Here is a 22,296-nt window from a genome sequence, read left to right as displayed (position 1 = left end):
TATGCGTTATAAGACACCTCAGATGTTAAGTCATATGAATTTCGTGTATACCTATATCTTATAATGATGCCTTGTCAATGCCGTAGGTCTTGCTGTGACTTGGCGGTGATTCCATCAAGAACTATGCAGAGTTTTGTAATGTTAATGTTTACCGATCCACTTTATTTGTTTTCAATTTGACTCTATAAAACTGTCATAAAGAAACAACAGAACAAGTGACAGTTCTCAGAACTCCACGCATTAACTTCTGTTCTGATACCGAAGCACAGACTACTATAAATAAAGGGACCTTTTCAAATATGAAAGCAATAGTTACATGTATTGAACGATAAAATTACGTTTAAAATGCCAAAAAGTCTCTCGCACATCGATATAATGATTCGACATGTTTGATTTCCCGGTCGAATGTTTGCGCTATAAAAAGAACTTTCAATGTCAAAAGGACATGACTTACTCAGGTATATCAAAATATTAGTACGCTTTGAAGATCAAAATGTCAAAAGCTAAGATCTTTCAATGACAAAAATAGCGAGAATATGAAGAACAAAAACGAGCATTTTCCCAAAAAACATTTCTGAAACTGATCGATAGTTTCCATATTGTAAACAGACACATCGAACTGCAATTGTACGGTTATACGTCATCGAGAATAATAGTAAGCCACTATTATCACATAGGCAAATCGAAGTTCCGTCTCCAAACGAATAACCAGGCTACATATGAATAGAGTTACTATTATCTAAACTTTTAAGACCATTTTCTAATAATCTAACGGTGTGTTTCTGGCTGACAATGAAGTCTGTACGATGGGGGAACATCTTTTACTGAAAAATTGTTAAAAGTGTACTTATTCGCAGCGACGTCTACAAAGATGAAGACACTGAAAAGGTAGCAAATCGATGATGATGACGACGATGATGATGATGATGATGATGATGATGATGATGATGATGGTGATCAGTGTCTTCATCTTTGTAGACGTCGTTGTAAATAAGTACACTTTTAACAATTTTGCCGTAAAAGACATATTGAATATACATATTGAAAAAAATACCGACAACTGCAACTTTTGTCCCCTGACGTCTACTTAATATTCTGCTAAAAATTCAATGGAATTCATAATTTTTTACATATTTGCAAAATGAAAGTCATGAAATGCTGTAAAATTAATCCATTTGTTTAATTATTATTATTAACTTTAGAACAATTTGATGGCATAACAGTGTTTGTCATGTACTTTTTATTTCATTAAATTACCTACAAAGCTGTTGAATCTGAAAATTTTCAAAATAGGGAAGAAAAATAGTTTCAAATGTCATTCCTTTACCAGTGCAAACTGTTCACATTCCCCTCTGCTACCCTAGAATTCTCAAATCAACCCTGCAGTTCCTCCAACCACATCAAACCGAGTGATTGTGAATGCAGCGTTAGACAATTGAAGTCTCGACAACACGTCTGTCATGCTACCTGAGAAGCGAGAGTAGGTACAAGTTACCTAGATTTACTGCCAACAAAATGTTACGATAGTTTCCTTTACATCATCGAATTAAACATCAGCCATAATGTCTATTTTGTAGAATTATTACATGGTCACATGGGAGTTTACACAGCAGATGGAAAAATTATGAAATGTGAACAGGTCGGCTTCCTGCAGGTTCTCTGCATCATTCAATTTCAGTTTTATGATTTCGAGGATTTAAGACGATATTACACAACAGCACAACAGTAGCTCTTGACTGGTACAGCGATGTGCCATTTCCCTCGCTCGCACCGACTGTCATAAATAACACGATACTTTTCATCAAATTAAATGTAAGTGAGAACGTGTTCACAGCAAGCTGGTTGACATTAGAGAATAAAAACAGTGTGATATTAGACTAATGCAGTACCACGAATAACACAGACGACTGATTTGTTATTTTAAAAGGTTTGATCGTGATACAGATATCTTGGTAGAGATGAAAATCCAACAGTGTCGATTGTATTTCGTTACAATTGTAGCAAAATGTTCGATTAGTGAGTTTTTGAATCGCAGATTATTTAAAATAGATCTTGGGGCTGATGCATAAAAGCTAGCAAGGGAAGATATAATAGTTGTTCCAATTTCTAAAACTCTTTCAAATCAGGAAATCAGGCGAAAGATCCATTTTTATCTTCAATGCTGTTGACCGCTAAAAACGTAGCCATGCAACAGTGAACTTTCTATCTTTAAAATTAGGGAGAGCAGAGTTGTCGAAATTGTAAATTCATATATGGCGGGCGTCAACACTGTACACGAACACATCCTAAAGTGAATGACAGAAACTGGGTCCGAGAAACATCCTAAGAAATTTCATTCTCTCTGAGCAACAGTTCTTTAAATGAAGAATGGGATAATTTCGTCATATATTCGCAGTTTAGTATAGACAGCGTCAACTTCATCAGCGGCAAACATTGGCAACCGTTCATCGTATCCCTGTTTGCTGTGATATTTTTAAGCCTATAATATCAGTGCATATGTATTAATGCAGCCCCAGAATCTGACTTTGTAAGTTTAAATTCCTGCTCGTCAAGGTCATCACCCGATAATTATTCCTTCCAGGCTTTGTACGCATCGTTGTACCTTAGGCCGTGTGCCAAAATAAAGCTGCTAGGTTTGTTTCTATGCAACACCTCCATCATAAAGCAAATCAGTGTGCTCGGTGAAACATCCACGTCGAACAAAAATTAAATCGCTCTATTGTCGAATGAGACATCGATTCATTTTTTTTCTCTTAGAATAGTGACTGGGACGTTGTAAAGTACTTATGAAAAATCAAAGCCTCACAGATTCTAGTTTTACCTTTCATTGTTAAGTTAGCGATGTTTTGTATGGTTACAATTGATTTACTTCAGCTTTAAAATCAGAATGACCCTGGCTTGCAAACAAGCTTTTACAATGTCAGTATTCATTCTCGTACAACATAACACTTCGTTAATAGGAAGACAGTTAAATAGCATTACAAATAGCAAGTAGCTTTGCGTACCATTCTATATCATCAAACTAGGATACGTCGTATTCCGTAGATGTGCTAATTTCATATCGTTCATGCAGTCGCGCCCTAGAAATGTTTGAGAAATTTGATTTCACAAATAATGAAAGTATCAAGAGGAAACCGACAAATATATACCCTTGAAAAAATAGAAACATAAAAGCGGTATTTTCAGCCTTAGACGCTAAAATAGTTCAATTCTCAACGTTTGTACAGAATACAAGTATGAGCTGACATTGACGGCTTCATGACGAGCAATGAGCTCCCCCTCAAATGGTAGAATGGATGTCGTGTACATCGGCAGTCATGTACTGTAACTATTATCAACACTTTAGTCGACAACATCAACTCTGTTTCCGTCTCTTCAATATTTCCCAATACTACACAGGAAATGAACTTTTAGGTTTATTTAATCTCCACATACACAATGCTTATTAAAACTTTCACTCTGTCTTGTTAACTCTAAGATATCTGGCAACTATCACTGACACCTCTGACGTGACAGTATGCGGAGACAATAAAACAAGAATCTCGCATTCAAAGGGTCTATTAAGTGTCATGACGAAAGTTTGTAAACCAGACGATGCCATCAATACAAAATCAGAAACTGAAATTCACAACTATGCAAGAGAGTTATATCAGGCCTCTATTCGCAAAGAAACATGACTTACCAGCGATGTTGGTGACATGAAAACACCTTCCGAATATTCGAATTTGTGTTGATTTTGCTGTTGCAAATTTTACATGGTGACTTATTTTATCACTGCAATTCTCAATGCTTTCTGACATATTGCACATGGTCAGCATTGCATCATAGATTTTTATCCACAAAATACTGCTAACTTCTCCTTCCTAAACTCGTCTAAAATATCAGTGTATTCGCAGATATAAGAGATGCTACTCATGTAATGAATTTTATTTCGTATGATTTTACTCTTCTCGCCAGATGCAAGACACAAAGTACATTTTGTCCGCATGTGCCCTTGTTTCTGTGCTTGAGGCATATTTCCTGGAGCGAGCGTTCTAGTTTTAAGTTTTGTATAGCTGACAATTAGATATGATCTGAGAACTAAGTTCGTAACTCACTCGACGGTACGATCCACTCTTCCGTGCGGTCGTCATGGTAACGCGATGTGGTAACAAAGCAATTCAGCTAATCTTGCTGACAGCGCTTCTACCTAGCCTTTCTAGATATCTCTAAAAACACATATATCCCTAAATAGACAGCTATGTTTACTTGCGATAAGTTGTTCTTCATATGTACTATTTAAGGCTTAAAAGTACACTTCGAATGGAGCATGGATATTTATTTTGTTCAGGTATTGCATTTTGTGACGTATTACTTGATTTGTAAGCTTAGTACGAGCAAAGAACATTTCCGTTGCCAGTTGCAACGGTATACAATTTTAACCAGAAAAGCCCTTTTGGTGAACTGCAACTCCGGCATATGTCGGAAAGACACAATAAATCCAGACTTCGAATTCCTTGAGTAAACAGAAAGATTCACTATCGCGGAAGACTGTCTCCTCGGCGTAAAGGGTGATTACAAACCAATGCTGCGTGTTCATCATCCTCAATACAAAGAAAGAGAAAGACAGACATGACTTGGCATTTCTAAAGTCTATTACCTGATCTTTGAAATGGTGACGTTAATTGAAAATTCGTACCCATCTCTCTTTGTCTCTTTCTCGAGGTAAGAGTCATATTAACAAGAGTATATTCTGTCTTTTCTGGGTATTGAATGCCTGTAAGTTGAAGATTTACTCAGTACACATCGGCTGAAATCAACTGGTGACAAGTTCTGGCGTGGCGATAGCGCATGGCGCCCTGTTAGATGTCTGTGAAAGCCTTTGCATTCCGCCAATGTTTACAACCACGCATAAAACCGAAAACAGTGTTTAATCGATTGTGTGAGCACAGTTCACCGTGTATAGCTTCTGTCCGCACTGTTTTTTTTCGCAACATTACACGTATAAACATTAATGGAGCAATCTGTCCTAAAACATTTTTTATAAAGACTGAAAGCCTGCAGGTAGAAAATAATCCGAAAAAAACATCTAATTTAATCAGGGGTCACCGTGCAAAGTGGAGAAACAAATTACCTAAATTTACCGATGTTTGAAATTCAAAATGGTCGTCATGCCTGTGCTTACTACATATGGAATGTACAATTTTCGAAATTCCAAAAAAATCTAAGACAGTAAAAATATTTCTTATTCATAGAGGATTGAAATAAGCCTCCACAAGTTGTATATCAGAAAAGAATTATAAACATTCGAGAGTCAAAATAGTGTCGAAGAGGCGCATTCTACCTAAAATTAAACAGTATAGTAGTCTTACGATCCTGGCAACATTGAAGAATGATGGACCACATCTACTCAGCATATATCTGTTTTTCTGAAAACCATAAATACGAATTGTTAAAGTTATAACAGTTATAAAGGATGGATACATACTCAGTTTTGCTAAAAAATGTTCATGTTCTTAAAATCGTTGATTCAACAGCTTCACAACAATTAACCTTTAACCCTTAATGACGTTTTAGTTAATTTGTGAAGCAAGCTAGCGTTACTGCCATCAATACGAATCACAAACGTCAGGTCAGAGCGACGAAAGTACTACTCAACAAACTCTTGCTCAATCGCGATATATAGTTTCATTACTACTATGAACAATAAATCAAGGCCGTTTTATTGTTCCTCAACTGTGTGTACCTCTGCTTCGTACTATGCAGCCTTCCAATCGGTCATAACGCTAGTCCAACCTGCCCCACAGCATTGTAATTTCAAACCGTCAAACGGGACGACACAGAGAAATGTGAATTAGCTTACAGGAAACAGTTGAAATATAAAAAACACGTTGTCGATATATCTTCATATGAATACTTCCCAGTGGAGTCGGCAACTACATGCCTACCTCGCGGCAAGCAGTTGAACGTCCTTTTGAATAGCAATTTCAACGTGCACGATTTATCTTATGTTCAAAATTACGCATAAGTGAAAATAGATCCCTTATCATTTGTGAAATTTTATGCCATTTAAATCACTTTAAATGTTTTCAACGAAGTATCATGGTATTATATTCCGTGACATTTACGATATGGTCGATACATGACGTCTGGTGACATTGGCAATACGATAGTAAGTCACGTGAGTGGCTGGTAAAATGTTCATTGTAAATGTTAAAGAAACTTAAGAATCAAAGATGGACAGCATATGGATGCGTAATATAAACTACCATGTATTTCCATAACACGTGACGATAGATAAAAGGAAGAAATTTGAGAGTCATCTAATTAGCCTACAGTGTGACATTAAAATGGCATATTTTATAGAAGTTTGATAAGAGTCTCTCTTGGTATTATTGCAGGGGTTTTATGATGTCGACTGTTTTGACTGTCAAATCATGATAGGAAAGACAACGTAAGTTGAGATGAATATTTTGTTGTAAAGAATAGCCAACGTAAACTTGTCAAAGTTCTCGATTGCTTTCTAATGAAATCTGACCGCTACCGAAAATTTTCAAAGTGTCATGTGAAGATGCAGGTATGTCCCCGGTTTTGTGCGATGACTAAGACCGTTTATTCTGTATTGGTGTGTATAAAACATTTCTTTATTTTAAGTGTGGAAAAATATTTCTTTCTCGCGTTCTTTCTTTATTTATTCCTTTCGTTCTTTCTTTCTTTCTTTCCTTCTTTTGATATACGGAAATGTTATTGTAATTGGTATTGTATCTTTCACATTTTCCATACACCAGTTGATACAATACTTTTGTTGAAGTGTCGACGAATGGATAATTTTCCGACGTAAGAATGTTGCAAAGAATGCATTTATTTACATGATTATAAACCTGGACATCGGTCAAGACTGAAACTGAAGTAGATCTGCTCGTTAGCAACAACGATCAATTTAATTACGCCTACATTTTGAAAGTATTAACAAATTGACTACAGAATATGTCTGCAAGCTTTGCTTAATTGCATCAGTAATTGCAATAAACAGGATGTCAGAACGTTAAGCTGTACTCCATCTGGGTTATCGTCATTTGCTTTTCGATTTTGCAACAGTTTCAAAGTAAAATCAGGGCCTTTGTTAAATAGAAAGGAGCTAGTCAACAGTCGAAGTATTAAATAAGGCGGAAGACCAAGTGAGTCACTCCGTGTGGTTAGCAAAACCGGAAACCTTTTCAAGATGAGGCAGTTAGTTTTCCATCGGCGTTCTCCTTCATCACACATTAATGGACTGTTGTATGCACGCGATAGGATGCAGGAAACATCAGATTTCGCAAAAGTCACAACAACGGAAGATTGAGACGTGTTGAAGGACATTGATAAGTGACCCTTCAAGGAGATTCTGTAGAGTTTTGTGACAAAAAGTAAACAGCATCTTGTTGACTTATGATTTTTAATCGAAAGCCATTCGATGTCAATTTAGATATTGCAGTCAACGCAAGTTAAAGGAAAGCTTTGTTTGCTGTGTAAATATCAAATCTGTGTATAATTCAAAGAGAAAGAACCGAAATACATAGCGATTAATAAGTTTCTGTCTAAAGTACATTTATTAAATCAAAAACGGCGTCAGAATATTCACTGAAATGTTTCCACAATGGTGTTGCTATGGTGTTGCCATGGTGTTAACATGGTGTACATTGAATCATGCTGTGCATAATGTTTCATACAGATATTGCGTGGTTCTCACTGTCACGAAAACTCACTTCTAGTGCGTACTGCGACCGGTCAAGAAACCACTTCAAACTGATGCAATGCCTCATGTTCTGAATACGGCAGTCAATCACTAATGACATTATTGACTTAGCGCTGTTTTAAGGGGTTATTGAAATATTTAAGTTCTGTATTACAAGGCCCTCGATAATGTTAATGCGTGATCGTGTAAAACAGTAATTTATGCCAGAGTACTACTTGGAACCACAAAACCAAAGCTCTCGTACGTGAAGTACTCACTCTAGAAATTTTGTTTTTCTTTTAAAGTCTCGTGGTTTTCAATGAGCTCTTGTCAATTTTGCTGTATTTCAAAAGTGTATGATCAAACCATCAGGTAATACCTACGACTGTGTTATATTACGAATTACATCGGTGTCTTTTAACTTGAGTTCCTCGTAAACTTAACTATGTATGATATCACCACGTGTATGATGAGATTCGAGAAAGTGACTTTTTGTTGGTCAAATTAGATGTGTCTTGTCTCTAATTCTGCAAACAAGCAGACATAATATTCTATTTCACAGAACCCGAAACACTCACACACAACGACGGACATGAAAGAAAGTAACTCCTTGTAAAAAACTGTTAGTGAAGTTAAAAGCAGAATGATTAAAAATTGAACATTGGAAAGAGTGGACTTGAGTCAGAGTCTTGCACACATTCAGTCCCTAGTATCAAAATTACAACCAAACGTGAAACAATTCGCAACCCTTCAGGACATGTTATCAGTGTTTGCCGGTCATAGTGGAATGTATCGATGGTACTCAAAAGCCGTTTTTCTGCTTTCAGATGTGAAGAAATCGTGTCAGATAATTTGATGAATAATGGATCTGTGTTTTGTTTCTTTCGATATATTGTTAACATCAAACGCAGAGAGATGTTGCTTCAACTTGTATTGACACAGCTGCAGCAGCTTTATCATTCGAAATTTCAAAAAAAAATGGAATTAAAACATTAAGCACTTGTGCAATGTGGATCAGATATCTGATTAAATTCACTAAATATTTTCAAAAGCGCCGAATTTTAGTGTTGGATCAAATGTTGTTAATAAAATGAAATCACTTCGTAAACCAACAGCTGTTCCGACAGTCCGCTTTACATGCACACATCAAGGTTTGAACTATTTAATTGCTTAATCCTCTTTTTTTTGGTTATCATACAGAGTATTTTATATCTCTATTAAAATGATGGTTATAACTTTCGCTTAGCCACAAACAATGTACCAAACTATTCTTGTGAAATGTTCAAAATTTCAATATTCAAAATGCATCGTAGATGAAGTAAGAAGAATTATGAATCTAGGCTAGGGCCAGATTGCTCAGAACGGGTATTCCCATCACTAAATCCTTGGTATTATATTATGAAACCTAGATACGAAAGATTGTCTACCTAGACACGTATAGTCGTGATTTCCATGAGTAATATTACCGTGCAAGTAAGGAGCGATAGTATAATTAACGCAGTCAATCAATATCTTCATTATTACCCAACTAGGAAAATTAATCAGCGTGGGTGTCTAATTATACGCGTTATGAAATTGTCTGATTTAATGAAAGAATACACCTACCTGTTGTTACGTAGCGTTGTTTCTTTCCTTGGATTCACTTGACGAACGCAACTACAGGTCTAGATGTCAGACACTCTGTACTTGCCGACCTGACATAGCATTGCTTGTTCATGTTATGTCGCTGAAATGCGGGATTCGCCAAATGTCATAGGCTCTGAACACGTGACTGATGCCGTTGACACCATTGGCTGTTGATGTAATGAGACACTGTTGTAACCAACAACATGCCGAGTCACATAGCCACTGGTGGTTTAAAGCGCAATGGCCATTGTTGTGAGGTTAATAACTTTATCTTGATTGTCAACTTATATAGGTACATTCAATTTGCTACCATGGGTTCGTTTGTGTCTTTCTCTCGTTCAATTTGTTACTCTTGATAACCGCGGCAGGGCATGAAGATATAAAGATCGTCCAGTCTGCGTTAAAACACATTCCAATACCGTGTGTGATGCTATTGGAAACTGACAAAGCAATATCGGGATTTAAAAAGTCAAACAACTCCTCCAATTAATTGCAGTGAAAATTTCACGAGGTCATCTGATTGACGCCGACAATTTTAAGGATAGATCACTGTCGCTTGATAAACTCTAATTTCTGGTGGTCTGAGGGAAATGCGTTCCGAAACAAAGCCGTGACTCTACAACGATACGCGTGGGTAAAAATAAAATCGTGTACTTTAAGTAATTATTTTCACACTGTTTCTAGATTTTGAAAGCTCGGGCATACAAATCTTATAACGCATACAGGCAGCAGACGCGTCGCTCTTAATTCAGTGCAACAATTTACACTGCACTGGATGTGATGTATCTTACAGATAAATTTTCCAAATCGAGAAACTAGATCTCAAAGACATTACAAGAAATTGACACAGTCACGTGAGAATTTTGCTGTCTTGCAGGAAAGCGTCAGCGATTTCATTCAATTTCATCTCTGCGGTATTCCGTACAAGGGTTCGCTATTTCTCATTTCACGTGTTCGTTATTTAATACACCTGGACGGGTTTCTCCGTTAAAGCTAAACTCACGACACTTGCCGTTCTATTTATCTTGGAGATTATGTTTGTGATTAAAAGTAAATAACGCAAATCCTCTGCGCCACAGTAAAACTGTAACAGTAAACGATACCTCATAGAATCTCATGAAAGAGGAGAGAAGTAGTTGAACTCAATTGCCTATTTGGACTGTTGATATTTGAAATAAAGCCCACATCAAACCTGTGATTACATTGAGCAAAGTAGTAATGGAAGTGTAACTATGACAACAGCTGATAATTATCTGCCTCGACCCAAGCAACCCTACATCTTATAGGGGTCACAACAAATAGGAAAACTACACCGCTTAAGCCAGGTTGCGTTTATATGCTATATACATGTACAAGGCGTTTCATTTTCATAAAGAAAAGGTTGTCCGCATCTAACCAAGGCAAAGCTGATGTCGATTTCTTTTGAAAACTTAAATTTACATCTTTTACTTATAGAAAAACGGCATTTGATTGATTTCTCGGAAAGTTTGCTTACTTTTTAATTTCAATACCATTTTGAATAAAAACAAAATAAATGTGCACCACGTTCAACAATTGTACTTGAACTTCGTGAAAATGTTTGACCTTACTTTGGACGTTAGCCCAAATTTTAACTGTTGAGTATATTTCAATGGATCATGCAAACTACTTCGAAATCGTTATCTACAAATCTTGACCGAATTAAAATGAAATCACACATTATTAGGTTAAAGTTCTATAACCTTTGACAGATCAATTTGTTTAGTTGAAAAGCAAACATTCATTGCCATGCAATGTGATATACAGTCTGCGTTGACGTCATTCAGCGTTTCATTCCATTTATGCTGCGTTTTTCATCAGTTTTTAATGGCGTTGGTTGTGAGTGATTGTGATTACCATGTGTGCAAAACCAAACAGTGGTTGATATTATGTCTGGAAAATAGCATCAATGAGACTGTAGGTAATAGCTTCATTTTGGAGTAATGTCAAAATAACGATTAGTTGGCATATAGTACTACCATGAAACATTCAAAAGGATATTGTAAAAGCGACACAGCGCCAAATAAGGTGATCGTCTATACAGACATTGTAACATTCCTGTAATCACAACAAAACTCGTAGTTCCTCGACACTGTGATTTCATGTTGAAAGAAGCGTGTCAGGCGTTTTCACTCGTGGAACATCAATAGCTATGTACACTTTTAGCAGTGCAACCTTTTTTGCATGCCCTCCGAGTGCAAATCAGCAATGGGCAAATGAAAATACAGGTACATTTATTTCTTTAATGTCGTTCCAGTAAGAGATGACATATCAAATATCGATGTTATGGAAATTAAATCCGAAAACCTGTAGGTCATACTGAATTGATTCGTCTAATAAATCAAAAGAAAAATTAGATTCACGAAAGATGGTGGAAGCGGTATCCTTTGAGCGAAATTGTACGTGAAAGTTTATGTCTTCCACGTTCATTTCATATGCAAACACCCGATACAATTATTACATGATATAAAACCCCCTTGAAGCTATTGACATCTCTAAGTGCGCAATAAATATTATCCGATTAACATGGAAATGTTTCTATTTAGCCGTGCATTTTCCGACATATATTTTTGGAAATACTGGTTTTTAATCATATTTACTACATATTACAGCCATCAAAGATTGCATATGAAATTATCGCCTGTAGGGATAGAGTCGCAGCTCTGATACCTTGTGTCATTAAATGCTTTACGAATACGATGGTTTCAATCGGGCTCGAACCCACAACGCACGGTACCCAATCACCTAGCGCAGAGGCCACAGACAAGACCGTTCGGCCAAATCCCCCATCCCCAAAAGACTGGTTCAATAACCGAGCTAAGGATGTTACAATTCTGACTGCGCCCTCTCCACTCGCCGTGGAGTTCTTGAAGCACTCACGCTAGTACACACACTATTATACATCTCATACAGATAACCTCGCTGCGCCCTGTCTGAGGTTTTCGTTTTTGTTGTAGCTCATAATTCTGGAAAATGACTGAAATTACACTTCTATACTTTTTTTGGTATGTTTCGTCAATCACTCTTTCAGCCTATGTCAATTTCAGCCTGTATCAATTTACAGCATTTAGCAGTTTTCTGGTCCTGACCAACAGTAATGAATTACAATATATCAAAAGTTTGGTTAATATCACCACATAAAATGTGGTCCTCTAATTCTATATAACGTTTTGGTAAAATTAATAAATATTTACGGGATAAAATAAATCATCAAAGAAAGACAATGCTTCCATTTCCTCGGAAAGTACCCATACATTATAATCTCTGCATGAATAGCAAACATAGACATCGTAATTTATACTCTGATTGACAATGAAAACATTTCAAGAAAAAATCAAGCCGATCAAATTTTCATGCGAGTTAGAAGCATAATAAGGGTGCTATTTCACAGTTTCCTGAAGAAAAAGTACTAATGTAATTGCCGTAGTCCGTTGCAGTTGAGGCCGACAGCTCCGACAAAGTCATATTAATTGCATGCTTTTGGTCAAATGTTAACGTTTTGTTGTCGCCCGAAGGACAAGATGGATAGTCTTTTATAAGCCCGATCCGCAAAGCTTTTCACGTGTGCAAGTAAACATTTACAGTGATATGCGGGGATCGAAACGTGTTTACCTGGTAATGTTTTTGTTTGATATAGCTGAGCAAATAAAACCGAACATGATATGTTGAACTATTCTTTCCATCAATGTTGATCGACCAGTACGATAATTAAACCCCGATCAATAGTATCGCATAAATGGTCATATATACTCGTTGATTTTATTGACTTTATAGAAACAAAATACCATAAGTTGACACAAGGTTTGGTTTCGAATATTAAAGTATAAGAGAGTAGTCTATTGTAGAAGACATGGAAGATATGATATGAGCTAAGACTTAGTTTCGGTTCCCTAAATATCCTGCAACTGTCTGTTTTAGATGTGTTGATAATGTAGCAAAGGCGTCCCTCCTTCACTTAGACTATCTCTGAACACAAAGTTATTACATTATCTGATTTGGAACTGTATACATTCAAAGTCTCAGAAGGGAGTGCAGAGGGCGTAAAATTTGAGGACCAGATCCACTTAGCATCGGCACTTAGACGATATAACATAACCTGTAATGTGGACCTTTTTTAACGATGTAGACTTAACAGCATTTCCTGTACTCTCTCTTTACGATCTTACATTCTCTCAGCCTACTCAGTTCAAGCTTTACTGTGTGGTACAATACACCTGCAAATACTACAAAGTCAGTAAAAAAGTTGCAACAGTGAAAATCTAGTGATGAAATATTGGCCATTACCGACAAAATGACGAATGTTGCGGATATCGTCTGACGTCACCACATCTCCTGCCCAGTGGATCTAGCTGCAACGTGTTTGTTCGTATTCTTTGTCCAGATCCTGGGATAAATAGCTTGACACAAACAAGTAACTAACACATAATATGTGATTATTTCATATCGTCACCAAATTACAAATCTCAATTGTTTGTTTTTTGCTTTACGTATGTAGATAATTCATCCATCATACAGCTGGCGGTTGATGATATCGATATTATAGATAAATTGCCCTGGATTAATCATTAATTATTTCTGACAGAACGGAGATAGAGGCAACATGTGTTGATGACGTGCCACCTTAACTTGGTTACACCCCGATTCTCTACCACGTGCCACTTGTAACAACGAAGACTGGCGAGTTTTACTCTTTCAGCTTGCTGGGAAAAATAATCGCAATCATACCAATCCATAATCCAATAACACTAGGGCAAAATTTGTAAGACAATAGTTGTAAACATAGACACAAAACAGCACAGAACAGACAGTAAATAGACGGTACACAAACAAAGTCAAATTCATGAAAGAAAGATACATGGACCTCTGGCCAAAAGACCAAGAAGTGACGTACTCGGGATCTTTGAAGTATGGACTACATGAAAGATGTTAACTTCCTTTCGTTTAATTTCTAGATAGATGCCATTGCACGACATAAAGCTTCTCTCATGTCTTGGCGTGTCACGGCATAAAGGGGAGAGAAAGATTCTCGATATTGTAGAAGTCATGGTTTTTAGACGATGCCTTAGAAGGCGTAGCTCTAACTTTACAATAGATATGAATTAAGATAAATACGTTCATTCAATCATAAATGTTAATACAGCTATTGATCTACATCGCACGTGTCACAAGTAGCCATTCATGACTGAATCCTTACAAAACCATCACGTGAAATTCTCATGTTCATCCATTCATTCATTTATCAAATTATAGATAAAAACAAACTCATGAACATATTTATCAGGTGTTATAATTAATGATATCGGTGTCAGAAACCGCTAAAAATGTATGAACATTTGTGTAAAAAAGATCTTTGAGGAATGAGTTACTTTGTGTAAAATATTGAGACTATCCTTGAGAAATGATTTACTTGTGTAAAATATTGAGACGATCCTTGAGGAATCAGTTACCTCGGTAAAATATTGAGACGATCCTTGAGGAATCAGTTACTTTGTGTAAAATATTGAGACGATCCTTGAGGAATCAGTTACTTTGTGTAAATATTGAGACGATCCTTGAGGAATCAGTTACTTGTGTAAAATATTGAGACGATCCTTGAGGAATCAGTTACCTCGGTAACATTGTTCTCACACAAGTATTGCGTATCACTCACTTTAGATTGCTTGTCCATAGAGGCCTTGAAGCACAAAATGATATCAATTAAATATTTAAGGTATAAATCTGTTAGTTAGTGTACACTGGTTTTCCATAGGATTGCCATCTTTTAAACATTTTATTCATTTTCCCGCCCTTGCAATGTTGCTGCTGATTTATACAATTCGCTATTTTCAACATTGTTAAAGTCAAAGCGAGAAGACATGTAGATTGGTTTGGTCATCTTGTCGCTTCACGTCTCTGACAGATTGGCTGAAAGCTGATATATACAATAATCACGGTTAAAATAGTCCTTTTTGCTTGTTTTATCATTGTTGCCGGAATAATGTCTGAAAAAAATAGAGAACAGACCAATTTGAGAACATCTATAACACACTTTTATAAAAACACGACAAAATAAGAGATAGTCTATACTTTTTAAATCAAACGAAATAAGTCGTCGGTAATCAGATCAACACTGATAACAAACAAAAACAACTCTTCGTTGATATTCACTGATGTGACAATTTCTTCAGATATTTCATTCTTAAAGGATCTGCTCCTTCACCGTCTACTTTTACCCTCTTGCAAGATGGACGACTTTTCACTTCAAGGGTGGAGCTTCAAACTCGTTCCTCGCTGAAAATGATAACATTGGAAATCAGCTAATGATACATCGGCTTTCAAAACCTTTGAGAACTCGATATTTTTTCAAGGTTGTTGCACTTTCGCGCCCGAAGAATTGTCTTCTTGTGACTTTTTTATACCGTCCACGTTTCACAACTTCTTTTTCATGTACATTTAATGTTCCAGCAATTACGATGCAAGCCCGAAGTGACTTGCTTGAATTGAAGGGAACTTTGTCCTTTACATGTTCAGTGGGCCCTTTTAAATTTCCTCTCCCCACTAAGTAAAAAACGTGTTATTCAGTCATGCAAGTTCTACATTCACATTCAAGGTTGCTTTGAGGTTGAATGAATTATCCTGTTGAATGAGCCATGGTAGTTTGCTATGTCATTAAACCTAAACATCAATATTTGTAAGACAGCGCCGATTAAGATCCTCGTCCGGGAATAGAAACGCCATGAAAATTGCATTGACGACAAAATTGTATACATTTTTTCGTGTCCTTTAACTCACTTCATTTCTTTAAGACGTGAACTTTTGTCAAACGAGAATTCAAAGAAACATTTGGCGAGTACAGGAACTTTTCTGATGAAAAGTGACACTGCACTGTCAATGCGGAAAGCATTTCTGATATCTTAGCTTGTTGTCTGAAAGTGTCGCAGTTCACAGCGAGTAAAACAGTTATGCTTCAGTTTCACTTTCTGTTCTATTGTAACTATGGGCATTGTCATACAAGATAAGTTAACAGAATGATCCATTGTGAGATGTTGACGACAAATGTCAAAAGCATAAGGGGGAGATGTAATTTGGACGAGGTACCAAAAAATTGTATGTTTTAGTTGACATACGTTCAGGAAGAGGAATAGATAGGTCAAGAACTTTTTCTTTTTTCAATTGAGTGCTACCAAACAAATGGCAAGGTGGGAGAAATCATGAGTGGTCTATGAACATGTGTAGGCAAGTTAAGGGTCAGAGGGTTTTAAATAGGGTAGGTGGAGCTGCATGTATCATAAAAACACACATTTTGTCCTAAGAGACGCGGAAACAAAAAGCTCAAGCAACAGCTGTATTGGCTGAATATTTCAAAACAGAGTCTTGGATTTAATACAGTGATACCGCTTGTCCATGGACTGAAGTTTTCTCAGGTAAAATTCAGTGAAACGAGCAATCAAAGAAGTCGACTATTTGCAAAAGGCTTAATCTAAGTTATTCATCGAAAACTGATCAATACATGATATAATTTATCAATAATATAGGGTTATTCACAAAATACGGCCCTGTATGGACGAGGGCTCTGTGAGTGATGTATTGGACGAGCCGAAGGCGAGTCCAATACGTCACTCACTGAGCCCGAGTCCATACAGGGCCGTATTTTGTGTATAACCCTATTATTATACACCTCCCTTAATTAATCGTCCGTATAAACTATTTCTATGGTAAATTGAGGGATGCGGCACGCGTGATATGAGTGGAACGCGCGCGATTACTGCTCCGCGCCGTACAAGTCCCTTGCGTTGGCACGAACCAAGCAACCTTTGCTGAATGTTTTCAATTTTATTAGTTTTTTAAAATAAAAATCAATTGCATTTAGACTCAGTTTTGTGTTAGCGTGTTTCAAACCTTATACTACGAATACATCTTGGTGGAAGTTGTTATTATGTCTATAACTCACCGTAAAATAGTTTGTTTACATCCGATAATCGCTAGGTCAAACGTCAACAGGCGCGTCGCGCGTCTCCCGTATTCGGGACTCCGCGTACTATACAAAATACGAAAGTTATTGGACGGTCAAACTCCCATAGGTACGGCAGTAGGTGTATAATTTATCAAATAATGCAGAATACCTGACGGTATATCCATTGCAATATAACAGAATCAACATAAAAATTGAAAAATTAATACGTGACAAATTTGGTTTATTTTTTCGAATCAGATAAGCTAAGCAATCTTCATTGCATTATCCATTATTGAAACTTCTTTCTGGCCACGGTTTGGTTTTCTACAGTATCGTATTCTATTCATATCCGCAATGTAACTTGTAATCTTTCCGAAATAATGAATTTTTAATGAGTGCGTGCTTGCTAATTTTGGAGACGTACCATTGAAAGTAGTAAAGACAGGAAATAAATAAATATATGACATCAACAAGTAAGCCTATGATAGGATATGATTTGTATATTTTGCTGACATTCAAAACCATTTCCAATACTTTGGACCGAAGCATTTGACATTGCTTATCAAGTAAAGATAGAAATTGAAATCTGACAGTGATGTCAGAGATATTGACTTTGTCATAGATCACGTGTTTGATATTTCAGACTCTATAGTCGAACTTGTCATTCCAATAGCGAATTCAAAATAGTCCAGGGCACGGTTTGGCATTGGACATTCAAGGTACCTCTGGAGCCATAGTACATCTTCTTAAACAACTGTTCAGTCTAAAACCACTCAGACATCCTCTTTGCTCAGTCTATAGAACAAATTTTTGCTCCCCCTAAATTGACTTCATTTCGTGAGGACCAAAGCAAGTCAGCTGCAAAAATCAATCTTAAGAACATCTAAATAATGGACATCTTAAACCTGCAAAGTTGATGCCTGTCATTCATTGACACCTGAAACACCAAAACATCCAATGAATCCTTGATATTTCAAAGAAGCGCCAAGGCTTGTGTGTTACTTTATTACCTGGCTAGCTGACTCTGCCTATTTTCTAAAGAAACATTGTTGAAAGGCATTTCAAGGACTCAATTAAGGTCCAACTTGAATGGATTTTCAAATTTCCTCGGTAGCGTTTTCACGAAATGAAACCTGTTCGTGATCTAATCAAGCAATGACACATATTAACCAGACGTTAGAAGATCGAAAGCGCCGAACAAGTTTATTTTTATCCACAATTGACGTCCGTGTGCGCGAGCAAAAATCCATGATTTCCTTAGGCTGACCTTTATTTACCTGAACGAGACTTTTGCCTTTATGACGGAAAGCTGGGGGTCAACAAAACAACTGTGTACTTTTTCATTTGAATGACTTGCCGAGATTATCTTTAATATTGCATTTCAAGCGCAATCTATGTTATTTCTTCGTTACCACTACCATGGCATTTCGCCAAATGAAGTCGTTACACTATTTCGAAACATTAGAAACCTAAGAAAGGACGAAATACGGAAAAAGTAATTCGATGGCAACAGTTGTTTAGCCTATACCCGATCATCTTCCTCGGATCTACGTCTACATCTTGAAAGGACAGACTTTTTTGCTTGTAATCAGTAATTTTCGTTCATGCCATTTTGACTTTGTCACTTACAGTCTGTATCAAAATAAATGGAATAGCATTTGGCCAAATGTTACATTCCCAGAATTCCGTCTGTTGTGATCCGTCCTTCAACCCGTCACTCTATTAAGCTACTCAGAGCCTTTTAATCTTTGAACACGCTGTACATTGATCGCGGCAACAGATGAAAGTCAGTGCAGCCGACTGCAGTTAGTTGATTTGCCAATTATTGTTCTGTGTAACCTTAGGCGCATGCGCTACTAAATTATTGACAAGTCATACCTTGTTACAACTAAAATTTACCTAAAATGCTAATGTATTATTCACTCTAGTTGACTGGCTCTCAAATTTTGTGATCACCACATATTAGACATTTATTCACTCATTGAAAGGTATCGACAGAGCAATGTGAAGTCAATACTGGAGTTTCTAATATGAGAACTGAGAGACAAGATTCTAAGAACGGTTTTCTTCCTTCATTCGCAGACGAATGTATTGTTGCATATGTAAATACAGTCAAAATTATGGTCAGACCACAATCTAATTCAAATCATATATAGAGACAGAAAGCTCCAGGAAAACGTTTCCTTGGAAACAAAATAAAGCATTTCCATGCGATGAAGAGAAGCATCGTCGAAAAGACAAGAGACACTGGAGTGCAAATCATGTACCTACAGTTACGCTCGAATGAGTATGGTCATTTGTCAGAATTGTCCCGTTGCTATGATACGAACTCTGCATGATAGATGTGTCTGTCGTTTATATAGGCAATGGAGTCTCTTCAGAGTATGCACGTGTGTTATAGCGTTAATGAACCTCTGAAGAGAAACTACATTAAACTGCTGAAAAAAAACGTTCATCTTCGGTTTCTTTTGAAATCTCAATAAAATAGGGTGAACGAAAACAGGGATTGTAATTTCCTCAAAGTTATTGTTCCATTTTGACATGTTGTCTCCTGTAATTGGAAGCTCCATTTACGAATACTCGTCTCTGCCACATCAACAAACCTCTGCTCATGTAATTTACGCGGGAAATTATTCTTTTGCTTTGGACTACCGTGACGACCACATTATCTCACTAACTCAGGCTATTGCAAATTCATGTCACGTGTTTTCCAAAACAAGATGTCTACACTAAACAGGACAATTCTTTCTGATTTAAAGCAAGTGAATTTTTCCGACTGCATATGCCAATTAGAGGTTTTATTTATTATCATATGGTTCTTAAAATCATCATGGAGAATGGTAAATCAGCTGCGACGTGATATCCTTTAATTTGGATATTTTCTCAATTCTAAAAAATCTCTCTATTTGAATACTCGACGAGCAAACAGGGAAATATCTATCTAGTGGTATTTATGACACATATGGAAGTATTATTAAGGGGGCGCTGCACCCAACACAGCATATTTTGCTCAAAAATCACGTTTTTGCAAATATTAATTCAATTTGAATTAATATGTTGACCCAAGATTAAAATAATGGTTGGGTTCACTTTTTAGCTTGTCAAGCAGTCATAAGTTGCATTATTATGAAGTGTTAATTTATGCAAATGTATGCAAATCACCAGATTTCCTGGCTTCTTTTTCCCTCCAATTTCAAAATTTCCAAAGAATTTAACTCCACTCTGGCTCAGTGAAATTTTCTGAATTTTCACATTGTGTTCTCTAAATGCTCTATAAAAAAACGACTATTTTGTTTGGCAATGAAGTTCTTACATAATGAATAAGAGGCAATTGAATTTTGCTAATCATGATTTTGATCACTTTTTTGAATGTCAGTCTTTTAACCCTTGCCATTTTTGAATGAGGATATATAATGCAAAATAAAATAGTCGTTTTTTGCTACATATAGTGTTTATTCAAGTAAAATATTACATTTCAGAAAATAGTGTCAAGTTTTGGACTTAAATTAATTTTATCATTAATACCGAAATTGAGGTTTCTTACCCCAAATATACGCCTACTTCATCTTTCGAATAAACTACTGCTACCACACTAAAATTTAGAGTCTCTGCTTTTTGAAAATATATAGTTTGAGGGGGTTTCCTTGTCACCTTTGATGAGAAATATTGCTTTGAAAAAAATGTGTTGGCAACATGCAGCTCCACCTTAATCGATGTTATCGCTTGAACTTTGACGCTAAAATGCCAAAATGTTGCTGTAAAGGTAAGTGATATTTATTCAGTACTACAGGCCATTGGCCTTCATGTACAATGTGTATCTTCACAGTTTATACAAGAACATGTAGTATCTACAGACAATGACAAACATCTTGGTTTGTCTGTGCTATTCAGTGATTGGAAGAGTATTAGAATTTAGATTTTTACTCTCTCTCTCTCTCTCTCTCTCTCTCTCTCTCTGTTCTCTTTATATGCAATTAATCGCAACGTATGACGCACATTTCATCGGTAAAAGTATACTCTCACTGATCTGAAAGCACAAAATGGTCACGTATTCGCGGCTTTCTGGAACTTTGCCGGGGAACTTTAATTTACAAATTGTACATCCCAAAAAGCGCCGTTATAAAAAGGTTTAGGCCATCATTAAACTTATCTTTGCGACTTCAACCATTTCATCTGTTAATTGACAGTTCGCATGCAATGAACGATATCACTTGTCATCATCCTAGCTGATAGATATCCTTGTCAATGAAAGATAATTTCAAATATCTCTGCCGTAGGCTGTTGACACAGTCTGTTGAAGTTTTTCATCTTTACATATCATGATGTATAATACAATGGTTCGTGGAATTCTGCATCTGTCCGAAATACATGAAACTTGAATTACAAACCTCATCACTTGCAGGCAAAGTAGAACGATGCTTCTATCGCCTTCAATGACACTTGGAAGCTTTTGTAAATCGCAGCTGGAGGTATATCTGACTGTCTGCTTTTATGTCACATTAAAGTGAGCGGTTAGTACTGCGGTATAAGGTCATATTGAACCAACACGACCAATACAGACACTGCATCCGAGGTGTGTTGGCGACTGATGAAAGTTGAAACATGTTTTTTGATAATTTTAAATGTTGCAGCTATGTTGACGTGATTCGTCTAGACATTGTCCGTGAAATACATTGTTTGTAAACAAGAAAGTCGCACATGCGCAGTTCTGATGATTTCCTCCCTTTAAAGATAAATCCAATGTTATTGATAACATTAAATCATTGATTAGTCTATTCTGGTTGTGTCCGATTTGAAAAGGTAGAGGAACGTACCACTCTTGGGGATGGGAGTCTAATAGTTCTCCGCATTTATTTTTTTAATATTCGGTGTAAATTTTATTATTTCGAAATAGCGTGGTGAAAATTAATGTTATCTACAAGTCATTGATTTTTCTTAGTAAGTCTCGCGCTAAACTCTGGTGTAAATAAACTTCGTCTTACAACTTTAAAAGACTACACTAAGTCAGTTTGCAAGAATGACAATT

At 36.5% G+C, this 22,296-nt stretch overlaps 1 protein-coding gene across 1 annotated transcript in view; it reads right to left on the bottom strand.

Annotated features, from left to right (window-relative positions):
• Positions 1-9,417, bottom strand: part of LOC139116673 (adhesion G protein-coupled receptor L4-like) — a 45,777-nt gene extending 36,360 nt beyond the window's left edge. Inside the window, exon 1 of the mRNA XM_070679259.1 lies at positions 9,299-9,417. The gene's annotated coding sequence lies outside the window, so the exon portion shown is untranslated. The remainder of the gene's footprint in view (positions 1-9,298) is intronic.
• Positions 9,418-22,296: the final 12,879 nt, after the last annotated feature.

Source organism: Ptychodera flava, chromosome 18 (genome assembly GCF_041260155.1).
Source record: "Ptychodera flava strain L36383 chromosome 18, AS_Pfla_20210202, whole genome shotgun sequence".
NCBI classification, from domain to species: domain Eukaryota; kingdom Metazoa; phylum Hemichordata; class Enteropneusta; family Ptychoderidae; genus Ptychodera; species Ptychodera flava.
This window is presented reverse-complemented; position numbering and strand designations above follow the sequence as displayed.